We start from the raw sequence: 19,820 nt of genomic DNA, 5'->3' as shown, positions 1-19,820 counted from the left end.
GAAATTCTCTTGTGAAATTAGCACTCTGCTTTCAATTCTTTAGTCAATGCATGGTAATCCACACGATATGACCTTAATAAGATCACATGTAGATGTTGTATGATAATTAAACTAAGGCTACAGGTGGAGCCAATATCCCCTTTCCTATATTGTTCTGCATTTGAGCTCTATTTTGAGATTAAAATAATTCAGTTCCCCAAATTCCCAGGTTATGGATTTTGTTTTGGTAATCCACATTGACTAAAACATTTTCTATATGGCCCCTGCCTCAGTTTTTCTATAGAATCCATTCAAGGGGAGTCGGGCTGTAGCGCAGCGGGTTAAGCGCAGATGGCGCAAAGCACAAGGACCAGCATAAGGATCTCGGTTCGAACCCCGGCTCCCCACCTGCAGGGGAGTCGCTTCACAGGTGGTGAAGCAGGTCTGCAGGTGTCTTTCTCTCCTCCTCTCTGTCTTCCCCTCCTCTCTCCATTTCTCTCTGTCCTATCCAACAATGACAACAACAATAACTACAACAATAAAACAACAAGGGCAACAAAAGGGAATAAATAAATAAAATAAATAAAAAAAGAATCCATTCAAATGTCCATATTATATAGGATTTTGGTAGGATGTTTTAGTGTAAGTAATTACAGGAATACTAAAAAAAATTCCATTTGTATACAAAATTTAAGCCTATTTTTACTAAATATAACACCCTACCTGATTTTGCCCTGCTCAGGTATATCCTGTCTTGCTCTCTCTGTGGAGTGAAGTGGCCCCCTTTCTATTGATCTCACCTGTGTAAACAATTAAGGATTGGTGAAATTTCATGTTTGTTGATTAATGGTTCTTTTCCTATTCTCTCTGTCCACATGGGATATATATTAATGTATACTAATATTTACAGTGGAAACCAGACAGAAACAGTAAATGTGACATCTTGCTTAAGCATCAATTATTTTTATATGTTTAGTTATGTTTTTATTTGATAGGACAGAGAATAATTGAGAGGGGAGACTAAGAGGGAAAAATAAAGAGAGACACATGCAGCACTGCAGTGCTGCTTTGCTACTCATGAAACTTTCTACCTGCAAGTGGGGGCTAAGGGATTGAACCAGGGTCTTTGCATATGTTAATGTGTGTATTAAACTGGGTGCACCACGCAGCTGTTAGTCACCAATCCTAATTTGATATGCAAAACTAATTTAATATCAATATTGGACTGAACAGCAAAAAAAGGGCATATTGATCAATACGGAACTTATATTAAAATGTTCCTTCAAGTATAAAATGACTATTGGTTAGTATCTTTGTATAAATATTTGGGAGAAAATTATATAACCTTGAAAGCCATAATTCTCAATTTATGATCTTCTTAGTATCCTTGGTGACCTATAAGATTAGTTAAATGATCCAGATGTTCAAGTCAGCATCTAGGATATGACCAACATGTAGAAAGAATCTGACTCATTTGTACTGGGCTTTTCACTTTAGTGTTGAGTATGGAGCAAACTGGAAAGAAATAGACACAGTCTAGTCCTTGAAGTCAAAGAGTTAGCTGATACTCAATGTTCTGGACAGGTTTCAAGGTCTTCTGGGTTCCATCCAAGCAGAAGAAACCCATAGCTAGGTCAAGGAGTCAGCACACCAGAATTCCATTTCTATGCCCAACATTTTAGCACAATCGAATGAAATACTGAAATATGAAATGTAACTTCAGCTAAATCAGTGTTCAAGTTGGCAACTTATTATGTGCAGACTGTTCAAAATTGAGGAATTTGCTATTGTCTAGACCATGCTTTAGAAAGTGAGCCACAAATCCCAATGCAGAGGCTATTCTACTGTTGCATAAGTTGAATAAATTTCTTCTCCCAAAGTCATTGAAGAAAAATGCAAGAGCAATAAATCTCTAATTTGTTACTCTAAGTTGATAGAAAAAAAAAAAAACCCTACAGTACTACATTGTGGCAGATAGCCAAATCAAAGCATAGTTGATATTAAAAATATAAAATAAACTTAGTACTATATAGGAGGCTGTCAGGCTGACAATGACACTATTGTATCATAATTGTTAACTACCTGCCAAATATAGTACATTCAATAGAAGATTACAGTATTTGAGCACAAGTTGTATTAATGTAAGTATTTCATAAGTGTTCATGGAAAAATTCTAACTATATATCCATGACAAGTGTAATATAAAAATAACAGTTTGTAAAAGTAATTGCAAACGTCATTAAGTTAGTAAGATTGTAAAACTGATAATTTCATTTTCCTTCTTTCATCAGCAGTTAATCATTGACTAATGGCAATCACTATTGGTGATATAGCATGACGGTACAACCAAAATGAACACTCTGCACATCATATTTTGATAATTTCCAGTCAAATGATATATTCAGATCATTTGAAATAATAAAAACTAAGAATATAATAAAAGCATTAGCTTTTTCCAACAAAAAATATAAAAAGTCAATTCATAACACAATTGTCCAATAGATGGGCAAATCATAACTTTCCTTGTCTTGCCAAGAAAGTTAGATATTTATCACAAGCAGTACTGTAGCCAAAAAAAAAAAAATTGAAATTATATGAAACTGAAAAAATAATTTTCATACTGCTTATATCATTAATTTAATCTGTAAGGCTATATTAATTCTACTAACAACTGTGTCATTAATTATTAATTTTCTGTTTGAGGTGAAAGAGATTTAAAGAAATTATCTCTAAACTAATTTTTCAACTTCAAATCTATGACTCTGTAACTGTCAGATTTGTAATTGAATATTGAATAATCAGAGAGCAAAAAAAAAATTCCCTTAGGGGGCCAGCCAGTGGCACACATATTACAGTACTCAAAAAGATCTAGGTTCAAGCTCCTGGTCCCCACCTGCAGGAGGAACCTTCACAAGTAGTAAAGTAGGGCTGCAGGTGTCCCTCTGTCTCTTTCCCTCTCTAGCTCCCCCTCTCTTTTCTTTTCTTTTTTTTTTAAGATTTTATTTATTTATTTATGAGAAAGAGAGGAGGAGATAAAGAACCAGACATCACTCTGGTACATGTGCTGCCAGGGAACAAACATAGGACCTCATGCTTGAGAGTCCAATGCTTTATCCTCTGCTCCACCTCCCGGACCACCCCCTCTCTTTTCAACTTCTCTCTGTCTCTATTCAATAATAAATTTAAATTCCCTCATAATTTTGATGATACTTTTTGACTTTTCAAAAAACAGACATACAGAAAAAATAAAGAAAAATTTACCCTCATTGAACTTTCTTTTCATGTCTTTCCAGCACTGAAGTAGTGCAAAACCTCCTTGCAAGCAGTTATTTCTCAATTTTTAAAAAATCAAAAGAAGGATAACTGGCTGTCTAAGAAAAAAAAGCAGTTTTCTAATGTGCAGTTGTGCACATTAGGGAAATTTATGTTGAAGTCTTAAATATGTTGCTAAATATATCTACTATTCAGAGGCTGGGAAATATGAACTGTGAGTTCTCATTCACAAAAAAATAATTTTATTCTTTTTGTTTAAAAGTTGCAGTTGAAGACTATGATCAGTTTGAAAGTTTAGAAAAAAAATGTGCATGTTTAATTTTCTGATAGAACTTTCTTGGGCGACTTGGTGTGAGCTCTAAGAAGCAGTGGCCTGTGACCTAGGATTCACTGGACAGGGTAGGATACTGGGCCTTCAGCAGGAGGGTGAATAAGGGATCCTAAGTGTGACACCAAGGAGGGGTGCTATAGCTTATTCTTAGGTTAGAAAAGGGAGGAAAAAGAAAGGGAATGTTTTATTTCTGAAGCTCACCTCCCCCCCACCCAAGAACCAGACCCTAGGGGCTGGACAGCTGCTCCTAGTTGACTTTCTGCTGAGCTATTTTCTTTACCAAGATTCCTGGCTCTCCAGGAGTGTCATTCCAATCCTTTTCCTTTTTGATTTCCTTCTCTTTTTTTTTTTCTCTAAGTGGCTGGAGCTCTATTTGAGCGACAAAATATCTGACCCATCAGAGCCTCACCCCTGCCAGGAAAAGACTACCTGGAGGTTTTTTTTGGATATTTCTTAAAATTGGCTGTCTTTGCTGAGGCTGCATGAAACTATCCTGAGCTGTCCAAGCTGCAGACTGACTGCTAGATTTTTAACTCTACTCTATATACACATGTCTCTTTCTTCCCTCCTTCTTCAGGTTGACCAAAATTAACTGTTATTGTTTTTACCATTGCTAGGTGACTGGATGTCCTAAGCATTGTGAGAGGAACTTGTTTCACTCTACCTCTTCCCTCCACTCTCCTCTCCTTTTTCCCTCCTCCTAGATAATTAAAAAAAAACCTCTTTCTCTTCACTGCTCTTTTTTTTTTCTTGTTCTTGTCTTTTTTTTCCTTCCTTCCCCCTTCTTTTGCTTTCTAAATTCACTGATACTCATTTGTTAATTATTTTGGGGCAGAAATATGACTCAGAGTGGACTCTCTGTGGGTGTCTCTCTTCTCTAATTCCCTTTCTCCTCTTGATAGCCTTAGAATTTTCAGTGGACAGTAGATTTGCATAATTGTCTATTCTTGCTTTCCCTTTTCTCATTTCCCTTTCTTTTTATTTTGGATTTGGTTGCTATTTTTTCTTGGACTGGAGGTGTTGTTTGGCTAACTGGTATTTGTTAAACTGCATCAGTCCTTTCTTCAGTTACTATTATTGTAATTCCTGAGGTTGGCGACTGCATTTGCCATTAAGGTATTTAGTATAGTGTGGCTTGCACTCAAAACACAACAACTGAAGAATGCATATATTATTTCTTTTGAAGTAATCCCATAGGTCTCTGTTGTTGTTTTCAGTGTCTTTTAATCTCCTTTTGAGATCTCTTACTTCTTTTTTAGTTGTCTCTAATTCATCCTCAATCTTGCTAATTCTGTCTCCAGCCTCATTTATTCTATTCTCTCTGCCCTCTAATATTTCCTGGAGTTCATCTATTATGTTACCCTGTTCTGATACTGTTTTAGCTTGTTCAGGTAATTGTGTTCTTAGCTCAGCTATTTCAGTTTTCAGCTCTCTAATAACCTTGAGATAATTAGTGTTTTCTTCCAGAGTCTCATTTGTTGTTTCTGCATTTCTGATGACAATTCTTTCAAACTCTTTACTTACACCTGTGATTATTTCCTTAACTAGTGTTTGGATGTTGACCTCATTATTTTGTGCTTCAACTTTTGGGGGGGCTTTTTGCTGGACTCTTGTCCTGGTTCATTTCTCCAATATTTCTTCTCGTTGGTTTAACCATTCTATATAGTATGTTATGAGTTCCCTCTCTCAGTACTTTTCAAATTACTGATCACTCTTACCTGGATTGACTTGTGTCTAAGTAAGGTAATTAAAGGATTCACAGTTGTGGAAATTGACAATTGTTTCAATATTATTTTAATCCCTGAGTTGGAGCACAGTGACTTAAAAGCCTCTTTTGTTCTTTTTCTTCCCTGTAGGCTATGGGAGCCTCAGGGCTTTTAAACTACAAGTAGACTGCTTAGCTTAATCCCTCACTCCTGACCAAGAGATAAAGCAGGGTGGGGCAGAGATAATCCAGTAGTCATGCAAAGAGACTCTCACAGCGCCACTGCTAGGCCACTGAGGTATAGATCTTCTCCTGAGTTTCCTGGTTATTTCTCTATCCTCAGGTGTCAGCACAGGGCATCCCTGCCAGCTGCTCCAGAGATTCTGAGGGCAGTAGCAATGGAGACTCACAGTTGCATTTGCTGAGTCTTAGGGGAGTCCTCCCCTCCCTTCAGCCATCTTTTTGTTGGTGAAACAGACTGAAGGTGGTGTCTCAACTGGTAAACTAAGGAATGTTACCAGCCACTTAATAACTCCCTAGGCTCCTCTCTGTTCATGAGCCACACATGTTTGCACTCACCAGTGATTTGGTGGGTTCCTGAAGTTGTTATAGTCCTGTCTTCTTGCAGTCCCAGGTGATTTCCTCTGTTATAGTTGACCAGGGAGAGAAGAGGAGAGAAACACAGCTGCTGCTCCGTCAATTTTCATTTTCCTATAAAAGGCATTTAAATGTTATAGGTGTTTTCATTTAAGATTGGCTTTTCTGATATTGAGTGCTTTACTATGTGTACACTCTCCAAACATGGAAATGGATTTGATGAATACTTTCAGATGAAAGACTAAGCCAAAAGGTGAAAGTTTGGGGCGTTTTGTTTGTTTTAGAAGGGGTTCTTATCCTTTCTTCCTTAAATGTCTAGTTATGATGGGTCTACTTATTAGTCCTGAACCTTCCTATCCTAAACCTGTGGAAATATTGGAATCAGTATTTATACAGCTGTAGTGACACTATTAAGCACAAAAGAACTAGATTAAATACAGGCATTAATGAAATTACGGATCCAATTATAATAAATTTGGAACAGCATAATTATATAAGAAGGTCTTACCACATATTTCACTAACACTTGCAAGCAAAATTCTCTTATATGATGAATTAATTTGAGTCATGTAAAACTGATGTGTATTTTTATTTAAATGTTTGTTTCCAGGGATGAATTTTCATGGGTAATAAAGATTTCAAAGGCAGAAAAACTTTTAACAAATTAAAGCCTTCTGACTATTCAGTTCTCTATAAAATTTATGAGAACATTGACTGAAGTTTACAAAATCAACAGTTTTACAACTGTGGAAATTAACCAAAGAATTTAAGTAATCTATAACATGTTCTTGAAAAATAAAATGATCAACCTTGGTAAGAATATTTGAAACTTGTTGTGTTTTTATTTTCCAAATTCCTATAGAAGCTTCACAAGCAGTGAAGCAGGTCTGCAGGTGTCTCTCTTTCTCTCTCACTCACCATCTCCCCTTCCCCTCTCTATTTCTCTCTGTTACACCCAATTTGAAAATAATAAAGGAAAAATAACCTTGGGTACAGTGGATTCTCAGTGCTGGCACTGAGCTCCAATGATAACCCTGGTGGCAGAAAGAACAAAAAAATTTTCCTCTTATCTCACTAAACATGATGATCTCCAGCTTAGCAAAATAATTAAAGAGCTGAAAAACAACCACTAGATGGTTTCACTCATATGTGGAATGTAGAGAACTGGAAGACATGACACTAGAAAGAAAGAAGTAAACTGTCTCTAGGACTTTGTGAGCATGATAGTGGTTAACATTGGGAGGTTGAGGGCACAGAATTTTGTTGGTGGTTGTGGTGTAGAACTGTATGTTATATAATTCTTGTAAAGTCTGTAATTTGTTATTATTCACAAAAGGTAAAAAAAAGAAATTAAATAAGTAAACTGGGTTGTGGAAACCTCTGGTTTCTTGTCAGTTCTTCAGAATCAAAGACAACAACCAATTCTCTTACCATATTTATAGGTATAATCTTGTAATTTTTTTCACCACTGTTCTGTTCCCATAAATTACATTGATTGTCTTTTAAATATTTTTTATTAGAAGGGAGGAGAAGACAGAGAGGGGGAGAGAAAGATAGACAACTGCAGACCTGTTTCACTGCCTGTGAAGCAACCCTCCTTTAGGTGGGAGGCAGGGAGCTCAAACTGGGATCCTTGAATGGGTCCTTGCACTTCACACCGTGTGCACTTAACTGGCTGTGCCACTGCCTGGCCACTTGTTTTTTTAAATATTAAATGAGCCTCCAACACAAAAATACATTTAACTTACTCGTGTTGTATAATGACTTCTTTTAATGTTAAACCATTTTAAATACTGATATTTTTACATCTATAGTTATGATAATAGTCTACAATTTTGTTTGGAGAGCCAGTTATGGTCTCATTTTGAAAAAATTAAATTAAATTTACAATACACATTGGGGAATGTCCTTTTACCTTTTCTGAAAAGAAATTTTATAGATTTGGGCTAGTACCTTAAGGTTTTAGTAGAATTTCCCAGGATACTCATGGACATTTCTAGTTGAGCAGTCTAGTATAAATTTTTACTTACTTGTAATTCAATTTCCTTAATAGTTATAGGCTTCCCTAAATTATCTACTGCTTATTAAGTAAGTTGTGGAAATTTATGGTATTTTTTTAGTAATCTGTCCTTTTTAAAGAAATTTACAAGCTTATGTACATGGCATTATTGGTAATATTACCTTTATTATATCTCAGTGTTTATAGAGTCAGTAGTCATATACTTGTTTTGCTACTGATATTAACATTGCCAGTTTGTATGTTTTCATTTTTTTGATATCATTAAGAGGTTTAGATTTGACTAGAGTTCAGAGAACCAGCTTTTTTCTCTGTCATCTTCAGTTTTTAACTTCATTGGTTCATTCTTTTGCATTTATTATTTTCTTCTTCATGTTTGTTTTACATTGGTTTTGTTCTTCATTTTCCAGGTTCTTGGGGGTAAGAGCTCAGATTATCAACTTTAACATTTTCTTCTTTTTTAATGTATCTATCTAGTGATATAAATTTTCTCCTCTCCATAAATTTTGCTGTGGCCCACAAAACTTGATATGTTATATTTTCATTCCACTTCATACATTTTTAATTTTCCTTGACATGTTCTCTTCAACCCATGGATTATTTAGAAATGTACTGTTTAGTTTCCAAATAGTTGGAGATTCTCTTATTATATTTTTTCATAAGGGGCCTATGGTTTGATTCCATTGTGACCAGAAAGTGCACTCTGTATGATTTTTAACCTTTTAAAAATCTAGGTTTGTCTAGGTTTGCTTTGTGGGCAAGAACATGATCTATCTTAGAATATATTCCATAGGCACTTATAACAAATGTTGATTCTCCTGTAAAATGTTACATAAGTGCCAAATAGTAATAAAAATAATATGGAGTTGTTTTCTATTTTCCATTACTAATTTTTTCACTACTTCATCTATCAGTTGTTATAAGGACAACAAAGACTTTAAGAAAATTTTGGGCTCATCCATTTACCTATTCATTTCTTTGGTCTTTCACTTTACATATTTTATATCACCCAAGAAAGGAAGAAGAAGGGGTTTCATTTTCTTGCCATAACTCCCCAAACTAAACTGGACCAATACCTTAGGAGAAACAGGATGATTCCTTACCCTTAGCAGGAATTACATTTGAAGTTTCCACTCATATTTTCTCTGAAACCACCCTAAATAGAGTGTTAAGTATTTTCTTATGCTCTATCCTTCCTTTCACTGACTCCCCTGTGCTCACTACTTTGCTGTATATTCCAGTTTAGTTTTTTTTTTATTTGGCGTGTTCCTCATCTATTATAAATAATAAAGTCATCTTGTTCACCTCATCTTAGATGGAGTTGGAAAGAATCATGTTAAGTGAGATAAAGCAGAAAGAGAAGAATAAAGATGAGGTAATCTTACTTATGGGCAGAAATTCAGAAACTAGAACAGAAAAAGGAGACACAAAGTAAAACTTGGATTGGTTTGGTGTATTGTACCAAAGCAAGGAACTCTGGGGAAGGAGGAAAGGGAGAGGGGTTCAGATGGGGGGCTTTCAGATCTTGGTACCTGATGGTGAGAAAGGACTTGGGTTGTTTGGGGTCTGAATCTTTTGCAGACATTTATTGTGGCAAGATGATAAATTGTACCTCTATGCCAAAACCTATACAATAAATCATTAACCTCCGAGTAAAAAAAATATTAACTTGGATTTATGTCTTCTGATTTTTTTTTCTGGGGTTTATTTCTCCTTTCTATTTTATTTCTCATGTTTTATTTTCTTCATGAGCCATTTTTTTCTATAATGGCAAAACTGAATTTTGTGTTGAGTAAATCTTAGCTCTCCATGTTGTCTTCTATTGATTGCTTGTTTTTCATTCACTAGAGATAAATCTTCATTTTTAAAGCATGATCTTCTACTAATACAGATCCAGAATGGAGCTGGAGAGAGAGCTCATGTTGTAGGCTATCACACATATACAACCCATGTTCAGTCTTGGTACACATGAGGAGTACTATCACAATGGAGTAAGCTTAAGGGCTGTGGTATCTCCTCCTCTCTCTCTTGATGTCTTGATCTATAGCTTAATGAAAACAGGTAGCCCAGAGCAGTGAAATTATATATATGTGAAGACCCAGTTCCAAAAAAACAAAACAGACTAAAACAAAAAATCCTGAGCCTTTTTTCTACCATGTTATGAAACTCTAGATCGTATCTAAACTTTTAAAAACTGAATTCTTGTGCAGAGACAAAAGATAATGTCTCTTTGTTGTTACCAAGTGTGGTTAGAAATCTGGGTTTCCCACTTATTCTCCATTAACACACAAAGAAAATATCAGCTCCTTATTAGTTCTTCTTCTTCTAGCGTTTGCCCTTCTTCCGTAGCCAGTCAACAGCGTCAGGTTGAAAGCTGTCAGGAGCTGCTTGTTGCTGGCTTTGAAAGTAACTGGGATCCATGTGGATTCAGTCGGCTAGGAAGGATCGTCAGTTTCCCCAATGAATGGGTACTCACGGGATGCACCACGAGAAGGTTGATCCAATGCATCCTTATTAGTGATAGGTAGATATGGAAACTTTTCAGAACTCTGTGAAGGTACCTATCCTATGATCTAGCAATTCTTCTCTTGAGGATATATCCAAAAGAAGCAAACAGACTTATATGAAGAGATATAGGTTCTTCTATGTTCATAGAAGCACAACTTTTAATAATTTAAACTTGGAAGCAATCAGTTACCCAATAGCAGCAGCTGAGTGGTTAAGAAAATTATGATATAGGTAGATAGATAGATAGGTAGATAGGTAGATGGATAGATATGGCTATTAAGCAGCCACTAAAAATGATGAGGCATCCCCTTTGTAATATCTTGGTCATAACTTGAATGTATTATGTTAATTGATATAAGCCAGGGAGACAATGAAAATTGAAGTACATTAAGGGAATCTTAGGAAGGAGAGAAAGTGAGGAGACTGGCGGTGGGGACTTTGGCGTTCCGGTATATGATGGCAGAAAAGAATTTACATTGGGGGTAAGATTGTCTTACAGACAGCTATTATTAGGAGATGAGAAATTATCCCCATATCTCAACAACATACTGTAAACCATTAACCCCCTCAATAAGACTAGAAAGGAGAAAGAGGAGAGAGAGAGAGAAAAAATAATGAGAAGGATTTCACATCAAAATCTTCAGGAAACATTAAAACAAAACATTCCATTTAGTTGTGTCTGAAGAGTTACTGGCAAAACAGGGTCAAGAGGGAATATAACTTGATATAAATGGTATGAAACTGTGTGAATTCATATTTACATAGCAAATAAATTTCTTCAAGCCACATTCAATTAAAAAAAATATTGTTACTAAGATATCCATGCCCCCAACACATACCTAATACTAGGTACATACTTATCTTTTTTAATTTTATAAGTAACTCACCATTGACACACAAAATTATAATATAACAAGGGTTATAATTCCTTACCGTTCCCACCATCAGAATTCTGCATACCCATTCCCTCCATTGGAAGCTATAGCAGTTCTCCCAAGGTCACAGATATGGTTTGACTATTATTTCTAAAACTATCTGTTTACATTTATATATATATTTCTCGTTTTTTTTCCATGGTACCATCTTCTTTTTCTTTCTAAGTCACCTACACCTATTACTACTTCTGAATGATCCTCCTTTTTCCCTCTTCTCTCTCTAGGTCCTGATGGAACTGAAGTTCAGAGCCCTCTGGTCATCTTCCCCTGTTGGTATGCATGAGACTCCTTCTGTTTCATTTGGTTTAAATCCCCCCTGCTTAACACTATTCTATTTACATAACCACTTCATTCTATTTACATAACCGCTGTTAACAAGCACTACCCTCCCTCCAGGGCATTGGTTCAATCCCCACTGTTTCATGATATGTTTTTGCTCCACCCCCTCTCCTTGTCACACCCTGATCCTCTCCTTGTCACACTCTGATTGTCACCAGTCACTTTTCTCTCCACCCTCTCTATGTCACATCCTGTTTCCACCCTACTTGGCAAGTATATATAAAGACAGCATTGTGAGTTTTAGAGTACTGTACCTTGAGTTTAGCTTAGCTCGTCTTAGGTTGTGCTGCGTCCTGCATGAATAAAGAGATACTGCGTACAACCCAGCCATGAGTCCCTGGTCGTCTGTTACCCGCCCGTGAAGCTAGCCTGGTGAAAACAACATAGCCTGTCGAAAACAACATTCCCTCATCACCTCTCCCCCAAAGGGAATACGGACCAAAATTCTTTTTGAGGTGCAGAAGTGGGAGTTCTGGCTTCTGTAATTACTTCTCTACTGGACATGGGTGTTGGCAGTAGATGCTTTCTAAATGTCAACTCTGTTAGCTGCTGTGCCCAAGAAAATAGAAATAATTCTAATGCAGCTGCCCTTCTCACAGAGCATTCATTATGGTGAAACAAACAGATCATAACACTATCATTATCAAAAATATTCAATAAGATAACAAAATGCTGACATTAAAGCTACACAGCTATGGATGGCTTTTTTTAAAATCACTGTAATGTGTATATATTAACTGATTTTGTCTAGCTTTTCTATTCCATTTCTTCAATGTCTAAGTAATGTGTAATGTGATCATTCTAAAAAATGATCTATATATTTAAGCTCTAGTGTTTCCAAGGAGGAATGTGACATCTTGGAAATCAAAGGTCATCGACAGAAGATAACCAAAGGGATCCAGTTTCCTCTTGTCATGGGCTGCATAACATATGTTCAGATACTGGAAAAAATTGGATGTTTCTGTATCTTTATCTGGAAGCTATATGCTTTCAAGTTGAATATTAGTTTGGCAAGGAGAGGATTATAAATATCAAGATGACTATGGCAGCCACAACCTTGTTAAGTAAGACCCAGGTGTTCTGGAGTTCTGTTTCTTATATGTGTCCAGAATACAGGAAGTTAAAAAGAGAAACTGCACAGAATTTGGACAACAGAAGTCACTTGGTGGTACTGGTCTCTGAAGGTCATCATAGAGTTCTAGGCATGCTACTTCTTAACACACATAGCCCATGATCTTTTAGATCCAGCCAAATACATTCTTTCCATTACCTTCAGGCATGTATGCTGATTCCAGGGTTCCTGCATGTACTGCAGAACAGGATTGTGGAATTCAAGCTCAGACATTGTCTTCAGCTTTCACTTGTGAATTCTAGTTTATTTTCATGGATTCTAGTTTTTGCCCCCCCCCCATCTCTATGTGAAACTCTTTTTCTAATTGCAGACCTATACTTAACCTCAGGCTCACTGCCAGCTACAATGAAAATGGCCACAGACTTCTTCACTAGCTCCTGTAATTGTTATGGTGTGATCCCAATACTATATTCTTAGTCTGTGGTATATTTGCTTCCTTCACTGAACTGTAACTGACATGATTAATACCACAAACTGAGGTGGGGTTTGGGGATGTCAAAAGGAAAGAGCATTAAATCAATACAACAGCAGATTCAATCACCCAGAAATTTATGAATTATTGACCCCAGGGGAATACTTTCAGGGATTAAAGGTAACAGTATCAGACTGATCAAAATAACATGAACTTAACTTGCATAGTCTTCAGGCAAATAGTTCAGTAGACTAGGCAGTATAACTGAGAGAAGAGATAAAAGTTAGGAATATAGTCAAAACCTTGAAATAAAAAGGACAATAATAAATCATCAGAAACCACAAGAAAAATAAACATCTGCAATACCAACCATGGTCCACATGTCAAGCTAGTAGTCCAAAATAAAATAGGAAAAAGCCACAACAGTAAAGTGTCTTAAAGTGAAAATGAAATGGATTTTGAGAAAACAAGTAAGTAAAATGATAGGTGACATTAGGAACATGACAAATACAGCATGGTTCATCTTCTAGCAAGGGAAACAAAACAAAATCAGAGCATTAAAAAAAAGCAACAGCTTTCTACTTTGGGTCAGTCAATTTCTAGCATTACAGGAATTTTCCAAACTGCTCTCCACAGGGGTTGAACCAATTTGAATTTCCACCTGCAGTGTAGGAAGGTTCCTTTCCCCAAAAAAATACCTCTATTACTATCTTTTCTAATGCATGACATTCACATGGGTGAAAAATGGTATCTCATTGTTGTGCTTTATTGCATTTCTCTGATAATCAGTGACTGAGTACTTTACAACCATCCAACATGATCTATGTACACCTATGATCATAACAGGACATTTTGTTATAGTCCACATTTGGAAGTAATCCGGATGTCCAAGGACAAATATGTGACTAAGAAAGTGGTTCTATGTACACAATGACATGCTACTCTGATGTTAAAAATGATGAAGCTGTCTCCTTTGCCTCATCATGGTTGGAGCTTGAAGGAATCATATTAAGTGAGATAAGCCAAAAAGAGAAAGATATATAGGATGATCTCACTTATAAGCAGAGTTTAAGAAACAAAGACAGAAAAGAAAAATGCAAAATACAACTTGGGCTGTGTTTGGTGTAGTACAGAAACAAAGCAGATAATTCTAGGGAAATAGGTCAGAGGGGACAGAGTGGAGGCTTGGGGGTGAGTAGGTGGGAGGCCTTGGCTTGGGATCATGGTTGCACAATGGTGGAAATAGAACTAAGTTGGGAATATGAGTGCTTTGCTGATACATATCACAGGGAGATGAGAAAGTGTACCCAGGTGCTGACAATTAGACTGTAAATCATTAACCCCCACGAATAAAATCACAAAAGAAGAAGAAACCCTTTTCTATAATATTCTGTTGTGACAGCATGAGCTGAGATCATTGGTGGGACTAGAAAAATGAAAATAACTGTCTTGTGTTTCCTGTTCAATCATGGTACTATTAAAGTTTTCCTGGCAAAAAGAAAAAAAAAAGATCTCAGTCACCTGAAACAAGTGATTATCAAAACCACTAAAATGAAAATAACTTTTGTTTTCTCCTCTCAAAGCCTAATCCTTTTCCTGTATTCTCCCATTCTTAAAGTCTATCTTCAAAGGTAACTTGATAAAAACAAAAACTATAAGAGTAAAAGAAAAGAGCATTATTCATCTGGTTTCCGTAGAGTAGTGGTTATCACGTTCGCCTCACTCAACTATAAGGTGGTTAAACTTGGGGTCTCTAATATTGGTGGTACCTCAAGTTTACCACACAGATGGTGCCACTACTATTAAGGTATCTCTCCACAGCTGAACATGAAACTTGTAAGTTACAGAAAATCTGTTAAGACACCAGCAGAGAAGTGTGGGGAAGATAGCTCAGTGCTAACACTCAGAATTTGCAAGCCCTAGGCCCTGACTTTGTTTACCAGTACCAGATATGTTTGAGTAATGCTCTGTTTTTCTCTCTCTGTCATAAATAAGTCCTAAAAGAAATAACAAATGGATAATATTTACAAAGAACTTCTTTTCATCCTTTAAAGTCATATTCAATAACTAATATTTTGACAAAATTGTTCCATTCCTGCTTTTTCCTCATCTTCTTCTGTTATTAACGTAAATATAACTTACACATTTAAATTATTTTCTTACTTACTTCTGATGGAGAGTGAAAGAGAAAGCGAGGCCATTGCACTAGTGCTGCACCATTCATGAAGTTTTCCCCTTTAGATGAGGACTAGAGGCTTGAACCCTAGTCCTCGTGTATGGTGACATGTGCACTCTACTGTGTGAGCCACCACCTGGTTCTACATTTTAATCTTTGGTGCAAGTTATGCTCTCCCGCTTCCTTGTTGAATGCCTGAGCACATAGTTCCCCAAACAAGGGCATACTTCCATAGAATTGCCTTCTTGATCATTACGAGCTTTCTCCTTTTCCGAGGACATTTCCATAGCTCTTCTAGGTTGTATTTGGTTCTTTCCTTTGATACCCATAAGCACCAACTAGTGTTCTGTGTGTGGTATGAAAGAACAAGCCATAGAATTCAGTTACCATGAAGGGAATAGGGGGGGGGGAAGTTGTATAAACCTTTTAAACAGAAATCATTATGCGGGAGTTGGGTGGTGGCCACCGGGTTAAGCACAGGTGGTGCAAAGCGCAAGGACCAGCGTAAGGATCCTGGTTCGCCCCTCCCCACCTGCAGGGAAGTCACTTCACAAGCGGTGAAACATGTCTCCAGGTGCCTATCTTTCTCTCTTCCTCTCTATCTTCCACTCCTCTCTCCATTTCTCTTTGCCCTATACAACAACAATGACATCAATAACAATAATAACTACAACAATAAAACAACAAGGGCAACAAAAGGGAATAAATAAATAAATAATTTTTTAAAAAAGAAATCATTATGCATGGACTCTATTCAGAACTGTGAAGATAGTCGATATATAGCGCGGTGAGGTGAGATAGTCCTGTGCGTCATCATATAATAGAAAAATAGCCCTTCATTCCATTTGGTTTTCCTTGTTCTTGTTTCTAGTCCTTCATGAAAGATATCCAAAAACTGATCTTCTCTGAAAAACAACACTGAAATCAAGCAGAAGATTGCTTTGGCAAAACATATTGGATTGATAAAAGACTAATTAGTGTATTTGAGTTCAAGCCTTAGGACATTTTCTTCAAGTGTTTTCATTTTGATTCATAATTTAAAATGCACTTCTTTTATTTTGAAATACGTGCTTGTTTTGGAGCAAAACCCTGGCACAATGTCAAAAAATAACTTATATCTAAATGATTTAAATTGTATTTACTAAGAACCTTTGGTAACTGCTTTTGTCTCTTGAAAAGTATAAAATCTGGCAAGTACAATTCAGAGAGATGTTCAATCTAAAACAGAGATGTTACAGTTTTGAAGTGGATTGAGTTTGAAAAGTCTACTTCTATCTCTAACTTGAGACTTTTGAGGAAAATAAATCAAATCCAAACACCCATAAAATACTCTCGACTGTTTCTTTCATCTTTCAAGGTTCTGTGTGCTTTGTTAAGCCATTAAAGGTGTTTTACGCATCTGCTGTACTCACACTGACATCCATGGACACAGTGAGAAGCTGGTAGTTTCTGACTTGCATCACTAGAACGTTAAGGGGACTCTTCAAAGACTTAGTCACGGTCCAGAGATTTAAAAGTAATACCACTTCAAAGAAACCAAATACAGTTCATATTTGTTTTAAATTAAATTTGCCTCATGATTAAGTAAGTGAAGTGCTTCTATGTTAATTATTCATCTTAACTATGTTAGAAAGCATGTTAAAAATAATGTAGTGGGCTGGGGCTGGGCCCAGATATAACATAGTGGTTATATGAAAGATTTTCATACTTGAGGCTCTGAGGTCCCAGATTCAACCCCCAGTACCATTGTAAGTCAAAGTTGAGCAGTGCTCTGGCAAAAAATTAAAAACTAATGTGAGTGCATGGCATACCATTTGTTTTCTCTTCTGGCTTCACTGAGATAAAATTGGCTTGTAATGTCGTGCAAGTATATTGTATGCAATGTGTTAATTTAATATGAGCATGTTGGAAAGCAATTATCATCTTAGCACTAGCTAATTTCTCTATCATACCACCTGACTACTGTTTCTTTTTCTTGATGAGAACACTTAAAATCTACCTATTTGACAACTTTCAAATACATAATACAGCATTATTAAATATAACCACCATCCCCTACATCAGATCCCAAGAACTTAATCACTTTGACCAACATCTCATTTTTGTTGCTGTCAGCCACAGGTAGCTAATGTTCAGCTTTTATTTTTTAAACTTGCATTTTTAGAATCCACATATAAGTGGGTTCCTATGTATCTAAGAGACTCTTATGCTTCACTTAGTATAATGTCCACTCGTCCCATTCTTATTATTGTAAATGGCAGGATGTTCTTCTTTCTCGTGTTGAATAATATCCACACGATATTATTCTATTATTATGTATCTGTGTATATGTACACACATTTGCAAATATTTATAAATATATATGCATACACACAAATATCACATCTTATTCTATTCATTTGTTGATAGAAACTTACGATGTTTCTAAGTCTTGGCTCGTGTGAATAATGTTGAACCTGATTATGCAATGATCTCTTTGAAACTTGTATTAATTTCCTTTGGATATCTACCCAAAGGCAGAATATCTGGGTTATATAGATATACTTTAATTATATAGCCAGAAGAAGAATTTCCGGATCATATGACAGTTCTACTTTTGTTTTTTGATGGCCCTTCATAGTACTTCCTATAGTGTCTATACTAATTTATAGTTCCATCAACAGTACAGAGGACTCCTTTGCTTTACATCATCCTCAGTATTTGTCATCTCTTGTCTTTTTGTTGCCACTCATTCTAACAGACGGGAGGTGGTATCTCAATGAGCTTTTGACATGCATTTCTTGGATTGTGATGTTGAATACCTTTTCGTGCACTTGCACATTTCCTCTAGAGTGATTTCCCCCCTTTTTAATGTTTTTTCTTGATTTAATTATGATCAACAAGTACTTTGGATGATAAGGGTACAATTCCACACGGCTCCCACCACCAGATTTCCACATTGTTATGGCCAGAGGTTTGAGTCCCTATCTCACGCAAAGAAGACCAGAATCCCATGCAATAGCAAGAGCCTTTATTAGCAAGCTTAAGCTTGGGCCACCAACACCCTTCCATGCAAGGGGAGAGTCTGTGACCCCGATCATTTTTCATCCCACCTTTTCATAGTTATCACAGGGTGGGTACAGGTGGAAATATTTATGCGGAACAAGGAACAGTTGGTTTCGGGTTAATGGCTGTTCTCAATATTCGGGGCTTTTCTTTAACCCCTACACACATCCCAGCCCCACCATAGGAAACTTTCCTATTCTTTTATTTATTTATTTATTTATTTATTTACTTATTTATTTTTGCCATTTATGATGCTCTATTTATTTTTGTCTTTCATGTGTTTTTCTTTTTTTTTTTTAAGTTTTTTTTTTAAATTTTTTATTTAAGAAAGGATTAGTGAACAAAAACATAAGGTAGGAGGGGTACAACTCCACACAATTCCCACCACCCAATCCCCATAACCCACCCCCTCCCATGGTAGCTTTCCCATTCTCTAACCCTCTGGGAGCATGGACCCAGGGTCGTTGAGGGTTGCAGAAGGTAGAAGGTCTGGCTTCTGTAATTGCTTCCCTGCTGAACATGGGCGTTGACTGGTCGGTCCATACTCCCAGTCTGCCTCTCTCTTTCCCTAGTAGGGTGTGTCTCTGGGGAAGCTGAGCTCCAGGACACATTGGTGGGGTCTTCAATCCAGGGGAGCCTAGCCAGCATCCTGGTGGCATCTGGAACCTGGTGATTGAAAAGAGAGTTAACATATGAAGCCAAACAATTGGTTGAGCAATCATGGATCCCAAGCTTGGAATAGTGGAGAGGAAGTGTTAGGGAGGTACTCACTGCAAACTCTAGTGTACTTCTGCTTTCAGGTATATATTTTGCAGTAGTTTATGGATACGTGTGCACATAAGCTCTCTCTCACAGAAACTGGTGTATATCTAGGTTTTGGGACTTTGTTAGAAAGTGAACTACCTGAGATGAAATTAGAGTGTACTATAAAAGGAAAGGTCTCACCCGAGTAATGAAGCTGAAGGGTTGTCATTCCACACGTGAAGTCTCTGGATACAGTCTGAGGTGAAGCATGTTGAGGTGGCAATCGTTGCTTTGGTTAGGTTGTGATCGGCGGATGCAATATTATTTGGTTTGGATTGGGAGATGCATACGGGAAAGTGGGCCCTATCCAAGGGTTCCAGGACTGGGGGAAGTAGGGGCTCTATAGTGAAGATGTGAAGTTCCTGCTGTCTTAGGGTTCAAAAAGACAATCGATAGTTAATATTATCATCACATTATTTGTTAATTGGGTTAACTTTGAAAAGTCCCTTTGTTATGGTTTGCTGTACAGTACCCAGTATCTTGTATATAGCTGTGTTATTGGATGCTTCTAATCTACTTGGTCTAGGCTTTTGAGAGAGTCCACATATCAAATACATAGCCTATATA

Source organism: Erinaceus europaeus, chromosome 9, assembly GCF_950295315.1.
Source record: "Erinaceus europaeus chromosome 9, mEriEur2.1, whole genome shotgun sequence".
Lineage (NCBI taxonomy): Eukaryota > Metazoa > Chordata > Mammalia > Eulipotyphla > Erinaceidae > Erinaceus > Erinaceus europaeus.
Note: the sequence above shows the minus strand (reverse complement) of the source record.